General features: G+C 48.4%; 1 long non-coding RNA gene across 1 annotated transcript; it reads left to right on the top strand.

Annotated features, from left to right (window-relative positions):
- The first annotated feature begins 4218 nt into the window (after positions 1–4218).
- LOC143737347 (uncharacterized) lies at positions 4219–11719 on the top strand. Its single transcript, XR_013203647.1, has 3 exons — positions 4219–4652; positions 4724–4772; positions 11668–11719. It is a non-coding gene; the product is annotated as an uncharacterized LOC143737347 (long non-coding RNA).
- Positions 11720–13744: the final 2025 nt, after the last annotated feature.

Here is a 13744-nt window from a genome sequence, read left to right as displayed (position 1 = left end):
CACTCACCAGAAACCGCATTCATTGTATGGCTTGTTTTTCATTGTGACAAGTATCTTCAACTATGCCAGGGGACAAGACCCTGAAGAAAACAAGATTATAGATAAAGAGCTAATGGGAATAGGCTTTCAGGAGCCAGCTGAGACCATGAGGTGATCGGCATTATTTGTTGTGGAGACAGTTACAAAACTTCTTAATTTATATCAGGAACATGATGTTGGTTGACTTATTGGCAAGACAAAATTTATAGAAGTGATGATATTGAACTAATATGTCTATAACATATTTTTAACTCCTGAAGGTCGTTCGACATGGTGGTGGCTAAAGATGAAGACAGCTTTGGTAGATTCGAGAAAAGTCTGTATAACAAAGGTAAATGATCAATGGTTATTTTAATGAATTTAATATTACATTCTGTATAATTTACAGTCTTAGGAGGCTTATAGTGAAAGAGACTGCTTGAGTGGAGGAAGGGTTGGTAATCTGTCTGTCTGTTATCGGCCTGGTAAAGCAAGCTTAAACAAAATAATTATTGATAATGAACCAAAACAACACAGCTGACTTTTCTAAAATCAAATGAATAATGAACAGACATGCTTTGAAACTGGTTAAGAGATTATGTAAAATTAGGTAAAACCTGAAGAAAATGTGAAGTAAATATTTTTAGAGCTAACTGCAATAAAAAACCTTGACTATGAGCAGTTTATAGTCATGCGTATCTAGTATGAGTGTGTGTGATGGTGACTGCACTGTATGTTTCGTATGTGGGTGTATATTGTGTCATTAACCTCTGGAATGAGTAATTATTTGAATTACTCTCTGAATTAATGTTTAAGTATTTATGTAAATTGGAATTGGGAAGTTGAAGATTGAGTCCATCATGGGTTAAAAACCCTTGTCTAGAAATATGAGGAAATATATAGTCTAAATTAAAATAGTCAACTATGTGTGATCAGAATGATAAATGTAAAATAATAGACTTGACTGCATAGAAAAAAGTGACAAATTGGCTAAGTCACCATAAAAATTATCAAGAGAGCCCCGTCAAATTTGTGAATAAAGGAGGAGGATGGGAACATCACTGTTGTGTGACTATCCTTGACTATGTCTGTAGTACCGGATAGACACATGATTGTAGTTGACTGTGCCTTCAGAGACAAAACAACAGGCCTGAATAGAGCAAGATAGACAGTGACCACTGAATTTGAAGTGTTAGTCTTAATGCCGTTGGCATTAATTATTATTAAGGAGCTGAGTTTGTGTCTTTAACTGAAGCCTGGAAATTAATGATAATAAACCTTTATTTAACCAGGAAAGAAAACTCACTGAGATTAAAATCTCTTTTACGCGAGTGTCCTGGCCAAGATAGGCAGCTGAGTTTACATAGACAATTTATATCAAAGTTACAACACACAAACATAAACAAACATCATTATATTAATATAAAAGATGCATGTTGTTAGAAACAATTACACATCATTAATTTACTCTGATGATTGTTTAATAAATATTTAATTTGACCACAAGATACTAGATTTTTTAACTTCATCTCAGTCAGGAGAAGATTCCACTCCGAGGCCGCAGCATATTTAAAAGAGGTTTTACCCATCTTGGTTCTGGCAAAAGGCACACAGAGATTGTGGGTCGATTTAGAGCGTAAAGAATAATTACCAGGCAACTTCTGTTTAATAAGACAGCAAAGATAAGAGGGCAGATAACCCAACATAGCTTTGTAAATCAAAAGATACCAGTGCTTTTTTCTTCTAATATTTAACGATCACCAACCAACCATTTTGTAAAGGTCACAATGGTGTGTTGAAAATCTACAATCAGTTATAAATCTCAAAGCACCATGGGACAAAGCATCCAGAGAGACAAGAAGATAAGAGGGCACGTGCTGATACACTACATCCCCGTAGTCAAAAACTGGGTAGCTGGGTAGTGTAGCAGACACTAGTTTCTTCCTCGCATTAAATTAAAAACATGATTTGTTTTCTAAAATAAAATCCTAATTTTTTGCCTCAGATATTTGATATGTGAACCAAAATCTAATGTGTTATCAATAATAATACCAAGATATTTGTACTCCGATACTGATGTAATCAAACTACCTGGAAAAGTCAAAAGAGAGACTGAATTTTCAGCAGAAATTTTAGAGTTTGAAAATAGCATACATTTAGTTTTTTTCTCATTTAATACCAGCTTCAATGCACAAATCCTATTTTGGATTATATCAAAAGCAGACTGTAATAAAGCCACAGATTGTTGCTTAGAGGAAGCTGAACAATATATAACAGTGTCATCAGCATAAAAATGAAACCTTGTATTTTCACTATTAAAATCCAGACAATTTATATATATGCTAAATAATAGCGGTCATAGCAAAGATCCTTGAGGGACTCCCTTAACGACCTCCAATGGATTTGACTGAATACCTTCCACCTGAACACATTGGGTTCTTTCCTTTAAATAAGAACTAAACCATAAAATAACATTTTCTGATAGTCCTACTGATAGAAGCCTTTTTAGTAACACATCATAATTCACAGTATCGAAGGCCCTTGATAAGTCAATAAAAAGACATGTACAGTGTTTCTTGTCATCTAAGGACTCCACTATATCATTTAAGACCTTTAAAACGTCTGTAGACGTACTGTATCCTTTATGGAATCCGGATTGGTTAACAGACAAAATATTATGAGTATTTAAATACTGTATCAATTGCTCACTAACTAATTTTTCCAAAAGTTTCGAGATAATACAAAGTCTAGATATAGGTCTATAATTGTCCATTAAAGAAGGATCACCCCCTTTGGACAAAGGAACAACAAATGCTGACTTCCAGATAATGAAAGGAAAATGTGTGACGATTTAGACAGATTATTGAAATTCATTTAGAGTTGCTTATGATTTTGGGGCTGTGGTCAGATGGTCGACCTATCTTTCATGCTGGGTTAATATCAAATTTGCTGGATGTTATTTTGTTGCCTAATCGAATTTCTATTTGTAAATGCACAGCGCATACTAACAAAAAAAATATTTTATTTTTATAGGTAATGCAGGGCAGACACAGCTGAAAAGCTGATGCCAAAGAAACAATGGAGATTGTGTAACATGTTATCTGAAAGTAACCGTGATTTTTCTGACTCCTTACAGAGCATGCAGTTTTTGATTAAAACACAGAGAAGTCTGTTTGGAGGAAATCTGGCTGCAGTGTTAAAGAAGCGTTTGGTTTAGTGTTGATGGCAAACCTTGTTTACCGAAATATTTCTTCAACCAATATGATAAATTGATGCACGGGTTGGACCCTGCATCAAAGGGGAGATGATAACTTTTGTTTGTAAAAAAAGAAAAAAAAAAGAAAAAAGGTTTTGTCACAAGGTGACAAATCCAGCGGAACCAATTTCCGCTGGGAGTGTGTTTCCCCCCCGGGACGATTTCACTGACACACCGTGCGGGTTTGCTTGTTGTCATTTGCCATGACAGTGGCAGCTGATTTAGCTAAGCGGTACCAGGTGCGGGCGTTTGGTGTGGGGATTTGTGATTGGGAAACACGGCCTAGAGAAGCAGTTAAAAGGAAAAGGCATTCGGGTGTGGTACTTCCCCGGGAGAAATCGATTCTTTTGGCAGTGGCTTGGATTTGCTGGGATTTTTGGAGCGGCTGTGAGGATCTGACTGGAAAGGGGTGCAACAGTGGTTGTGGGAGTACAAGCTGGAACGTGAATTGGATGTGAAGTGAGTGTACTTTGGAGATTGAGTCAAGATTGGAGAATGTCATCACTCGAGAGAGAAAGATAAGTAATGAAACACCGGATCCGTGTGAATGCATGTTGTGTATTGAACTGAATAAGGAATTGTGAAGTGTATTGATCACAAATATAATTACCATCAAGAGTGTGAACTGATTCATCTGTGAAACCCTGATATCTTCTGCTGAGTGTGAAAGAGTGTTGAAGACGCTGTGTTCCATGCGGTGTGAAGTCCTCTGCATCTCTTCAGCTTCTGAGTATTGATCCAGCGCAACAGTGGAGGGATTGAACAGTGGGTGAGTGCTGGCCTTATTGCACGAAGGTTTGAGAGTGGATTGCGGTGCCTGAATTGAAGTGTCACACAGTATTGGACTTGACGTGAAGTTGCAGTGTGTACACATTTACTTAACCGCCAGTACTCTCCAGTCCAAGTCCTCGCCCAGTGTTGCGGAGCAAAGCCCTCAGGTTGAATGTGTATGTTCCATTTCGGCCACCAGGTCCTGTGATATGAGAGAGGAGTGTGATTGTCCTGTTTAACTTGTCTTGTCTATTTAAATAGAACGTTCTTCTGCCGCCGCCTTCGTGTGTGCTGCCTGTTCGGAGGAGAAACACACCCCAGCCTTAGTGTTGCCGTGGGAACCACCCAGCCCAGCCGTAAGCCTGAGTCTCCATTATACGGAAGGATCATGTTTGCTCTTGTATCAAATGCTCCGTCTATTTAAGATTCTCCTGCCACCGCCTTCGTGTGTTCTGCCTAGTCGGAGGAGGGACACATGCCAGCCTTAGTGCCTGTGTGGAGCAACCCAGCCCAGCCATTCTCCTGCCACCGCCTTCGTGGGTGCTGCCTGGTCGGAGGAGAGACACATCCCAGCCCTAGTGCCTGTGTGGAGCAACCGAGTCCAGCTGTAAGCCGATTCTCCATTATACGAAAGGATCATGTTCGTTCTTGTATCAAAGGCTTTGTCTATTTAAATAGAAGATTCGTCTGCCTCGGCCTTCCTGTGTGCTGCCTGTTCAGAGGAGAGGTATATCCCCGCAGCAACGCTGCTTGTTCAGACCCACCCGCTCCAGCCGTAAGTCCTTACTTCACCGAAATAGAATTGAACCTAAAAACTTGTCTCTATCTTGGGTTAGAGGGGACCCTTGTCTCTGGGTGGAGCCGTCAAGGGCGGAAAGGCATCCGGAGGACCAAACACCTGCTGCTCAGCGACGCCACGGAGGAGAGCACCCTACACGGAGAGGATCTGCCTACCCGACTACCTACCTGGCCGGCAGCGAGTCCCCCTCCTGGACTCCATCGCCCCCTGTGCCGGACATCTACCGAATAGTTGACGCTTGGGAAAAACTTACCTGCTACCCACCTGTCCTGTGGAGAGAGTCCCCTCCTGGCCCGTGGCCCCGGCCCTGGTTTGCGCGGGTCGCTGCCCGCCTGTATTACGCCGAAAAGAGTCTACTTACCACGGTACTTGACTCCTTCGTTTGACTCCTTCCTCCTCTGTGGCGGCCAGTAACCCGGGCCCTCGCAGTGAACCCCTCGGCCTCCTACTACCTGGAATGAGAGACGAAGCCCGCGTTAAGACTTTTAATTCTTGCTTTTATTCAATAAAGATTGTTACTTTTAGAAATTCTTCTTGTCTGCCTGGTCTCTGGTACGCTCCTCGAGGTGGTCCTGGGTTTGAGGGGTGGGCGCAGTCTGGCTTGGCCCCCCCGACCTGTGACAGATTTGGCGTAGTCGGCAGGGTTTACCACCTTGAGTTGAGCGGCCAGAGACCAAGATGGCGGACGAAGAGGCACCTGTGGTGCGGCAGCCGGTCATGCCGATCTTTATGGGAGCCCCATGGGCCCAGAAGTATGGAGGCCCAGGATCGGAAGTGAGTTTGTCGGCCTGGAAGACCCAGGTTGAGTACCTGGTTGGACTCCAAGGTTTAAGTGCCCCCCAAGGAGTGCAGTTTGTTTTAAATTCACTAGAGGGAGAAGCGAGAAGAGAAGTGCAAGCGGCACCGGAAGCAACGAGAACCACGGTTCGGGCCATCTTTGATTTCCTTACGGAGCAATATGGAGACACCACCCCGGTTGCTGTGTTGCGAACACTGTTCTTTAATTGTAAGCAGGGGCCGCGACAAACTATCCGGGCATTTGCACTGCAGCTGAGGGAGCAGTTCTCCCGGTTGAAGAAGAGACAGGATCATGGCCTGGGAGGTGAGGAAGTTCTACTGAGGGATCAGTTCTTATTAGGATTGCTGGAAGGTCCCGTACGCCAAAGTTTACGGATACAGTTCCGACGAGAGCCAGACCTTACTTTTGAAGATCTACGGAGGGAAGCCTTAGCACTTGAGCAAGATCATGCCGAGAGTGTAGTTCCTCCCCACTGCATGGCCACGAATGCTGTGAGTAGACCTCCGTCCCCCGTCATGTCTGATTGGAAGCAGGCCTTCCGTGAAGAACTGAAGAGGGATGTTCGTGATGAAATGTCCTCACTGACCAAATCCTTTATGGAAGAACTTCGCAGAGAACATCTCCATTCCTTGTCTTTGCCGAGGGAGCGAGCCTATTCAGAGGGGAATCGACCTCCAGCACATCGTCCATTTCGGCCAGCCGGGACTCGATTCCAGTGGGACGAGTAAGGGCGTCCCATCTGCCATGGATGTAGGGAGCCAGGACACTACCTTCGCCAGTGCCACTCTCGCCGTGCCTCACAAGGGGGTTTTTAGTGTCACCGGCCACTGTGGGTCAAGTGGTCGGGACCTCCTCATCAGACCCATGTTCGTCTGGGACTTCCCAGGAGAGTTTGGGGGGGCGTTGCCCCGTGGTGATGGTCCAGGTAAATGGCCGGAAAGTACAATGCCTCCTGGACACCGGGTCGCAAGTCACTCTCTTCTCAGAAAGTTTGTCTCGGGAGTTGTTTGGTGCCCAGGGCCGGCCCATGACGGAAGCCCCATGGCTCACCTTGCGGGGAGCCAACGGCCTCGACATCCCGTACGTGGGATATCTAGTAACCGACCTGGAGATACATGGGATGGTTGTGCCTCAGAAAGGAGTGGTGATCGTACGGGATGCGTGCCTGGGGTCCCACCGCGCACTTCTGGGCATGAATGTTGTCTCGGAGTGTTGGGAGGAAATATTCCGGAATGGACCCAGTCAAGCAGCATCGACGTCGGAGGGCCGAGAATGGAGGCGTGTGAGAGCTGATTGTCGTCGAGTCTGCCTGGTGGAGTCACAGGGGAACCGCGAGGGCACCGGGAGAGTAGCTTGTCGGTATGCTCTGGAAATTCCAGCTCGGAGTGAGGCCGTAGTCTGGGCCAGGCTGCCTTCCCGACTTTATCGCCCAGAGGAGTGGGTCTTGGTGGAATCCCATCCAGATTGTTCCAAGGTAGAAGTCGCTTGAGGATTGGCATCTGCACGGAGAGGCCGGGTCTGTGTAAAAGTCAGAAACATGAACTCCTTCCCTGTCCACTTATATCGCCATCAGCGTTTAGCCCGAGTTACCTCGGTGAAGGCACAGCAAGTTCGAGAACCAGGGGAAATCAGGTTCAACCGGGTGAATCCGACAGTAGTAGAAGTGGCCCTGGCACAGGCAGATCAGCATGTGCAGGGAACCGGGGAGGGAGTCCCAGCCTATCTCAAGGGAGAGTCACTGTGGGGAGAAGGTCTGACAGGAGGTCAGATAAAACAGCTTCAAGGCTTCTTGTTGAAATGGCAGCACTTGTTTTCCACTCACGACGAGGACTACGGTCGTACCAACACAGTCAAACATCAGATCCCTACTGGAGATGCTGCACCCAGTAGAGAGCGCTACCGGCCTGTACCCCCAACCCTGTACTCTGAGGTCCGCACCCTCCTTCGGGGAATGCTGGACAAGGGAATCATTCGTGAGAGCAGTAGTCCCTGGGCTGCACCCATTGTCCTAGTAGGGAAAAAGACCGGTTCATGGAAGTTCTGTGTGGACTACCGGAAATTAAATCTGGTGACAAAAAGAGATGCTTTCCCGTTACCCCGAGTAGAGGACTCCCTCACGAGCTTGACACAAGCGGCCTGGTATTCCACTCTTGATCTGGCCAGTGGGTATTGGCAGGTGGAGGTGGATGAGCGGGACAGGGAGAAGACCGCGTTCACTTAGGGCTCTATGAGTGGGACCGGATGCTGTTCGGCCTGTGCAACGCCCCAGCCACCTTCCAACGGTTGATGCAGCGTTGCTTGGGCGGCCGCTTGATGGAGTCCACTTTAGTATACCTGGATGACGTGATTGTCTACTCCCCAGATTTCGAGTCCCACCTTCGGCACCTGGAACAAGTCTTTCGCTCTCTGGAGAAATACGGGCTGAAGCTCCAGCCAGATAAATGCCAGCTCTTCCGGAAGGAGGTGAAATTCCTGGGCCATATAGTGAGCGCTGCAGGGATTTTGGTGGACCCAGAGAAGGTATCGGCTGTCCAGGAGTGGGCCGCGCCTAAGACCGTACGCCAGGTCAGATCATTCCTGGGCTTCGTCGGGTACTACAGGCGGTTCATCGAAGGCTTCTCCCACATCGCCAAGCCTATCAACCAGCTGTTAGGGGGCACTGGACGGTCCCGGGGCCGGGGATCTCCCTCGGTCCAGTGGGACTCAGCCTGTGAGACTGCGTTTCAGTGACTCAAGCAGGAGTTACTGCAAGCACCAATTCTGGCCTACGCTGATTTCACTCAACCCTTCATCTTATACACCGATGCCAGCAATCTGGGTCTGGGAGCTGTACTGGCTCAGAAACAACAGGGCAAGGAAAGAGTCATTGCATACGCCAGCCGAAGTTTGCATCCGGCTGAGAAAAATGACGCCAATTACAGTTCCTTTAAGCTTGAGTTGCTGGCGATGAAATGGGCGCTCAGCGAGAAGTTTAAAGACTATCTGTGGGGAGCGAAGGTGCTCGTCGTGACTGACAATAACCCCCTGGTACATCTACAGACCGCCAAGCTGGGGGCGGTTGAGCAGAGGTGGGTGGCACAGTTGCCCAACTATGACTATCAGCTGCAGTATCGCCCAGGAAAAGAGCACACCAACGCTGATGTATTGTCCAGACTTCCTGAAGTGCGATCTGTGGGTCAAACATCAGCGCTGAACGAGGGACGCGAGGAGGGATTGATGGTGGGCATCGTGGAGGCACCGGGCCAACCATCCGTCGAACCCCCTGCAAATTGGGGTTGGGACCCCCAGCGTTGGAGGATGTGGCAGGAGGAGGATGAGGATTTGAGGCTGGTACGGACCTGGCTGGGTGAAGGGGCTTGGTCGAGGAACGCCGGGCCCAGACACGGGTGGTGCGGGGACTGCTGGGACAGAAAGAGAGGCTCATCCTGAAAGAAGGGGTGATGTGCAGGTCCCTCCAGGACTCAACTCTGGGTGAAGAGGTCTGCCAAGTGGTGGTCCCCGAAGGGAAATGTCATTCCCTGCTACAGGCTTACCATTCCAAGTTGGGACATCAAGGGCAGGAGAGGAGGTTGTCCCTGTTACGGCGGCACTTTTATTGGCCTGGGATGGAGGGAACTACGAGGACTTACCTGCAAGGATGTCCACGCTGCATGCTCTTCAAGGCGAGAAAAGAGGTGCGGGCCCCACTGGTGCCAATTCGGGCTAAGGCCCCACTGCACATCGTAGCTATGGACTATCTGACACTGGGACGACCGATGGATTGGATACAGAACATCCTTGTCGTCACAGACCTGTTCACTAAGTATGCTTGGGCCATTCCGACTTTGGACCAGACTGCCACCACCACCGCAAGTGCCTTATGGAAGTATGTCATTCAGCCATTCGGGTGTCCCGAAATACTCCATGCTGATCAGGGGCCCAACTTCGAGTCCCGAGTGATTCACGAATTGTGCCAGCTGTATGGGTGTAAGAAGACCCACACCACTCCTTACCACCCTCAGGGGAACGGGGGTTGCGAACAGCTGAACCAGACACTGTTGAGTCTCCTGGGGACCATGGAAGGAGAGCAGCAGGGACACTGGGTGGACAAGCTCCCAATGCTTGTCCAGGCATATAACAACTGCGTGCATAGCACCACCGGGTACGCTCCAACCTACCTGATGTTTGGGAGACACACAAGACTGCCTATCGACTTGCTGTTGGGAGCCACTCCAGCGGAGGAGGGGGGTAACTTGACAGAGTGGGTGGCAGGACACCACCAGCGCCTTCACACTGCCTACGAACAGGTCTCAGGCCGGATAAATCAAGCAGCAGTCAAGAATAAGAGGCTGTATGATCGAACAGCCCGGGAGGCACCATTACTACCGGGAGAAAGAGTACTGGTAAGGGACAATCGCCGCCAAGGGAAGGGTAAACTGAGAGACCGCTGGGAGTCCCAACCATACGTGGTACAGCGGCAACCTCGCCCAGACCAGCCTGTATATGCCATTCGTCCCGAAGGGAAGGCTGGCCCAGAGCGAGTGTTACATCGGAATTTGATCCGTCCGTGTCCCAATTACCCGAAACCAGTAGAGAGAAACCCCCCGGTTGAAACACCATCGATGCCCTTGCTGTTGGGTTGGGCAGTGGTCCCAAGGGGACTGGGCGCAGAGCCGCGCCAAGTAGATCCTGCCTCACCGCCGAGGCGATCACAGCGGGTTAATCGAGGCCAGCCCCCAACATGGTACGGAGACTGGGTGGCCGAGCCCCGTTCTAGGGACTAGAACGGTTTGGTGGGGGGCGTATGTCACAAGGTGACAAATCCAGCAGAACCAATTTCCGCTGGGAGTGTGTTTCCCCCCCGGGACGATTTCACTGACACACCGTGCGGGTTTGCTTGTTAGTTGCCATGACAGTGGCAGCTGATTTAGCTAAGCGGTACCAGGTGTGGGCGTTTGGTGTGGGGATTTGTGATTGGGAAACACGGCCTTGAGAAGCAGTTAAAAGGAAAAGGAAAAGGCATTCGGGTGTGGTACTTCCCCGGGAGAAATCGATTCTTTTGGCAGTGGCTTGGATTTGCTGGGATTTTTGGAGCGGCTGTGAGGATCTGACTGGAAAGGGGTGCAACAGTGGTTGTGGGAGTACAAGCTGGAACGTGAATTGGATGTGAAGTGAGTGTACTTTGGAGATTGAGTCAAGATTGGAGAATGTCATCACTTGAGAGAGAAAGATAAGTAATGAAACACCGGATCCGTGTGAATGCATGTTGTGTATTGAACTGAATAAGGAATTGTGAAGTGTATTGACCACAAATATAATTACCATCAAGAGTGTGAACTGATTCATCTGTGAAACCCTGATATCTTCTGCTGAGTGTCAAAGAGTGTTGAAGACGCTGTGTTCCATGCGGTGTGAAGTCCTCTGCATCTCTTCAGCTTCTGAGTATTTATCCAGCGCAACAGTGGAGGGATTGAACAGTGGGTGAGTGCTGGCCTTATTGCACGAAGGTTTGAGAGTGGATTGCGGTGCCCGAATTGAAGTGTCACACAGTATTGGAGTTGACGTGAAGTTGCAGTGTTTACACATTTACTTAACCGCCACTACTCTCCAGTCCACGTCCTCGCCCAGTGTTGCGGAGCAAAGCCCTCAGGTTGAATGTGTATGTTCCATTTCTGCCACCAGGTCCTGTGATATGAGAGAGGAGTGTGATTGTCCTGTTTAACTTGTCTTGTCTATTTAAATAGAACGTTCTTCTGCTGCCGCCTTCGTGTGTGCTGCCTGTTCGGAGGAGAAACACACCCCAGCCTTAGTGTTGCCGTGGGAACCACCCAGCCCAGCCGTAAGCCTGAGTCTCCATTATACGGAAGGATCATGTTTGCTCTTGTATCAAATGCTCCGTCTATTTAAGATTCTCCTGCCACCGCCTTCGTGTGTGCTGCCTGGTCGGAGGAGGGACACATGCCAGCCTTAGTACCTGTGTGGAGCAACCCAGCCCAGCCATTCTCCTGCCACCGCCTTCGTGGGTGCTGCCTGGTCGGAGGAGAGACACATCCCAGCCCTAGTGCCTGTGTGGAGCAACCCAGTCCAGCCGTAAGCCGATTCTACATTATACGAAAGGATCATGTTCGTTCTTGTATCAAAGGCTTTGTCTATTTAAATAGAAGATTCGTCTGCCTCGGCATAAAATCTGTCAAATGTATGTGGTGAGGACCAGCCTGCCTCATTACAAATGTCCTGAAGGGAAACCCCCGAAATTAAAGCCTAGAGGCAGCCATACTCCTTGTAGAATGGGCCTGAACAGCCATAGGTGAAGGCTGTCCGGCCGCTTCATAAGCAAGGAGATAGCCTCAACTACCCACTTGCTCATTATCTGTTTAGATGCAGGGCAACATATCTTAAGTTACCCGAAGCAGACAAATAATTGTTCTGATATACGCAACTGAGCAGCTCTTTGGACATACGCATCTAAAGCCCGGAAAGGGCATAACAGATTAAGTTTTTCCTGATCTGGGGTATTAAGGGTGGAGGACAGAAGGCCTGGAGCACAAATGACCCGCACATTTAGTAGGGAACTAAGAAATACAACCCGACCTGGGGTGAAGAAATACTACCACCAAACCAGGTGCAAATCCAAGTACGTGCAGGCCTCAGCCTCATGTACCATGGAGAAGACGAAATTAAAGATCTCTCCTCAGAAATAACCCAGCAAAGAAACATTCATTACAGAAATCAAGTACTGTACCAACAGGGCAGAAACAATATTCAGAAGGCGTTCTTTGCACCAGGCAGAGAAAAGTTTCCATGTCAATGCATATTTAGTCTTCTCGTGGAGGGAGCTCTGGACTGGAGTATGGTCTCCACGACCTCGGTCGAGAGACCTGAATCTATGAGCTGGGCCCCCTCAGAGGCCGAGCCCACAGTATCCATAACTCCAGAGCTCCCAGGAGCAAAGATATCGGGAATGCGTACATGTGTAGCGTCAACCACACCTAATACATCACGTCCAGTCCAAGCGGAGCTGGATGCGTGAGGGAGAACCACAAAGGGCAATGCATTGTACAAACGATGCGAAAGGTCGACTTGAGTTGACCGAAGTTCTCCCTAAGAAGCTCCACCACCTCGGGGTGCAGTCTCAATTCCCCGGGCCACAGCCCCTGCCTCAACAGGATATCTGCTCTGATATATGAGACCATCAGTGTGTTGTCCGGACCCTTTGCCGAACGACCACTCATGATTGCCCCCGACTTGTGAGGGAAGCATCCGTCGATAGCGTGACGCTTTGACAAGAAGCCCCCAGCACTGGGCCCTGGGCGAGGAACCAAGGTTTCTTCCACATGACCGAGGCACGAAGGCATAGCCGCGTGACCTTGATAATGCGAAAACGGATTTCCCCTCGGAGAAAACCCCTTGGTCCCGAGCCACCACTGCAGGGGGCTCATGTACAGAAGGCCAAAAGTAACTACGTTGGACGCAACTACCATGAGCCCCAACAGTCTCAGAGACTGTTTTGCAGTGAATGACTGACCGAGTTTACATTCTTTACGGCTGAGAAACGCAGAAGTACGTGCAGGAGACAGACGTGCTTGCATGTTGTCGAATCCCATATTACACATAGAAAAGTGGTCCTCTGAGCTGGGAGGAGTACACTTTTTGGTGTTGAGCTGCAACCCCAACCTCCTTATGTGGGACAGAACGACATCTCGATGTTGAACTGCCAAAAGCTCGGACTGAGCTAAAATCAACCAATCGTCGATATAATTTAATATGCGAATGCCCTGCAATCTCAGACGAGCCAGAGCTGCATCCACGCATATTGTAAAGGTGCGAGGTGATAACCTAGGCCGAATGGAAGAACCCGATACTGGTATGCTTCGCCCCTGAAAGCAAACCTCAAGAACCTCCTGTGATGAGGATGAATAGATAAGTAAGCGTCCTTTAAGTCTATTGTGACAAACCAGTCCTCGGACTGAGTCTGTGACACAATCATATTTAGCGTAAGCATACTTTGAACTTAAGATTCTGAAACATGCTGTTTAAATGATGCAGGTCTAGAGTAGGACGCAACCCCTCATCCTCTTTCGGAACAATGAAGTAATGGCTGTAAAACCCTGACTGTCTGCCG

The sequence above is a fragment of the Siphateles boraxobius genome, unplaced genomic scaffold (assembly GCF_051911475.1).
Source record: "Siphateles boraxobius isolate OS27281-9 unplaced genomic scaffold, OSU_SipBor_1 130, whole genome shotgun sequence".
NCBI classification, from domain to species: domain Eukaryota; kingdom Metazoa; phylum Chordata; class Actinopteri; order Cypriniformes; family Leuciscidae; genus Siphateles; species Siphateles boraxobius.
The sequence above is the reverse complement of the archived record's forward strand: the minus strand, read 5'-3'. Positions and strand labels throughout refer to the sequence as shown.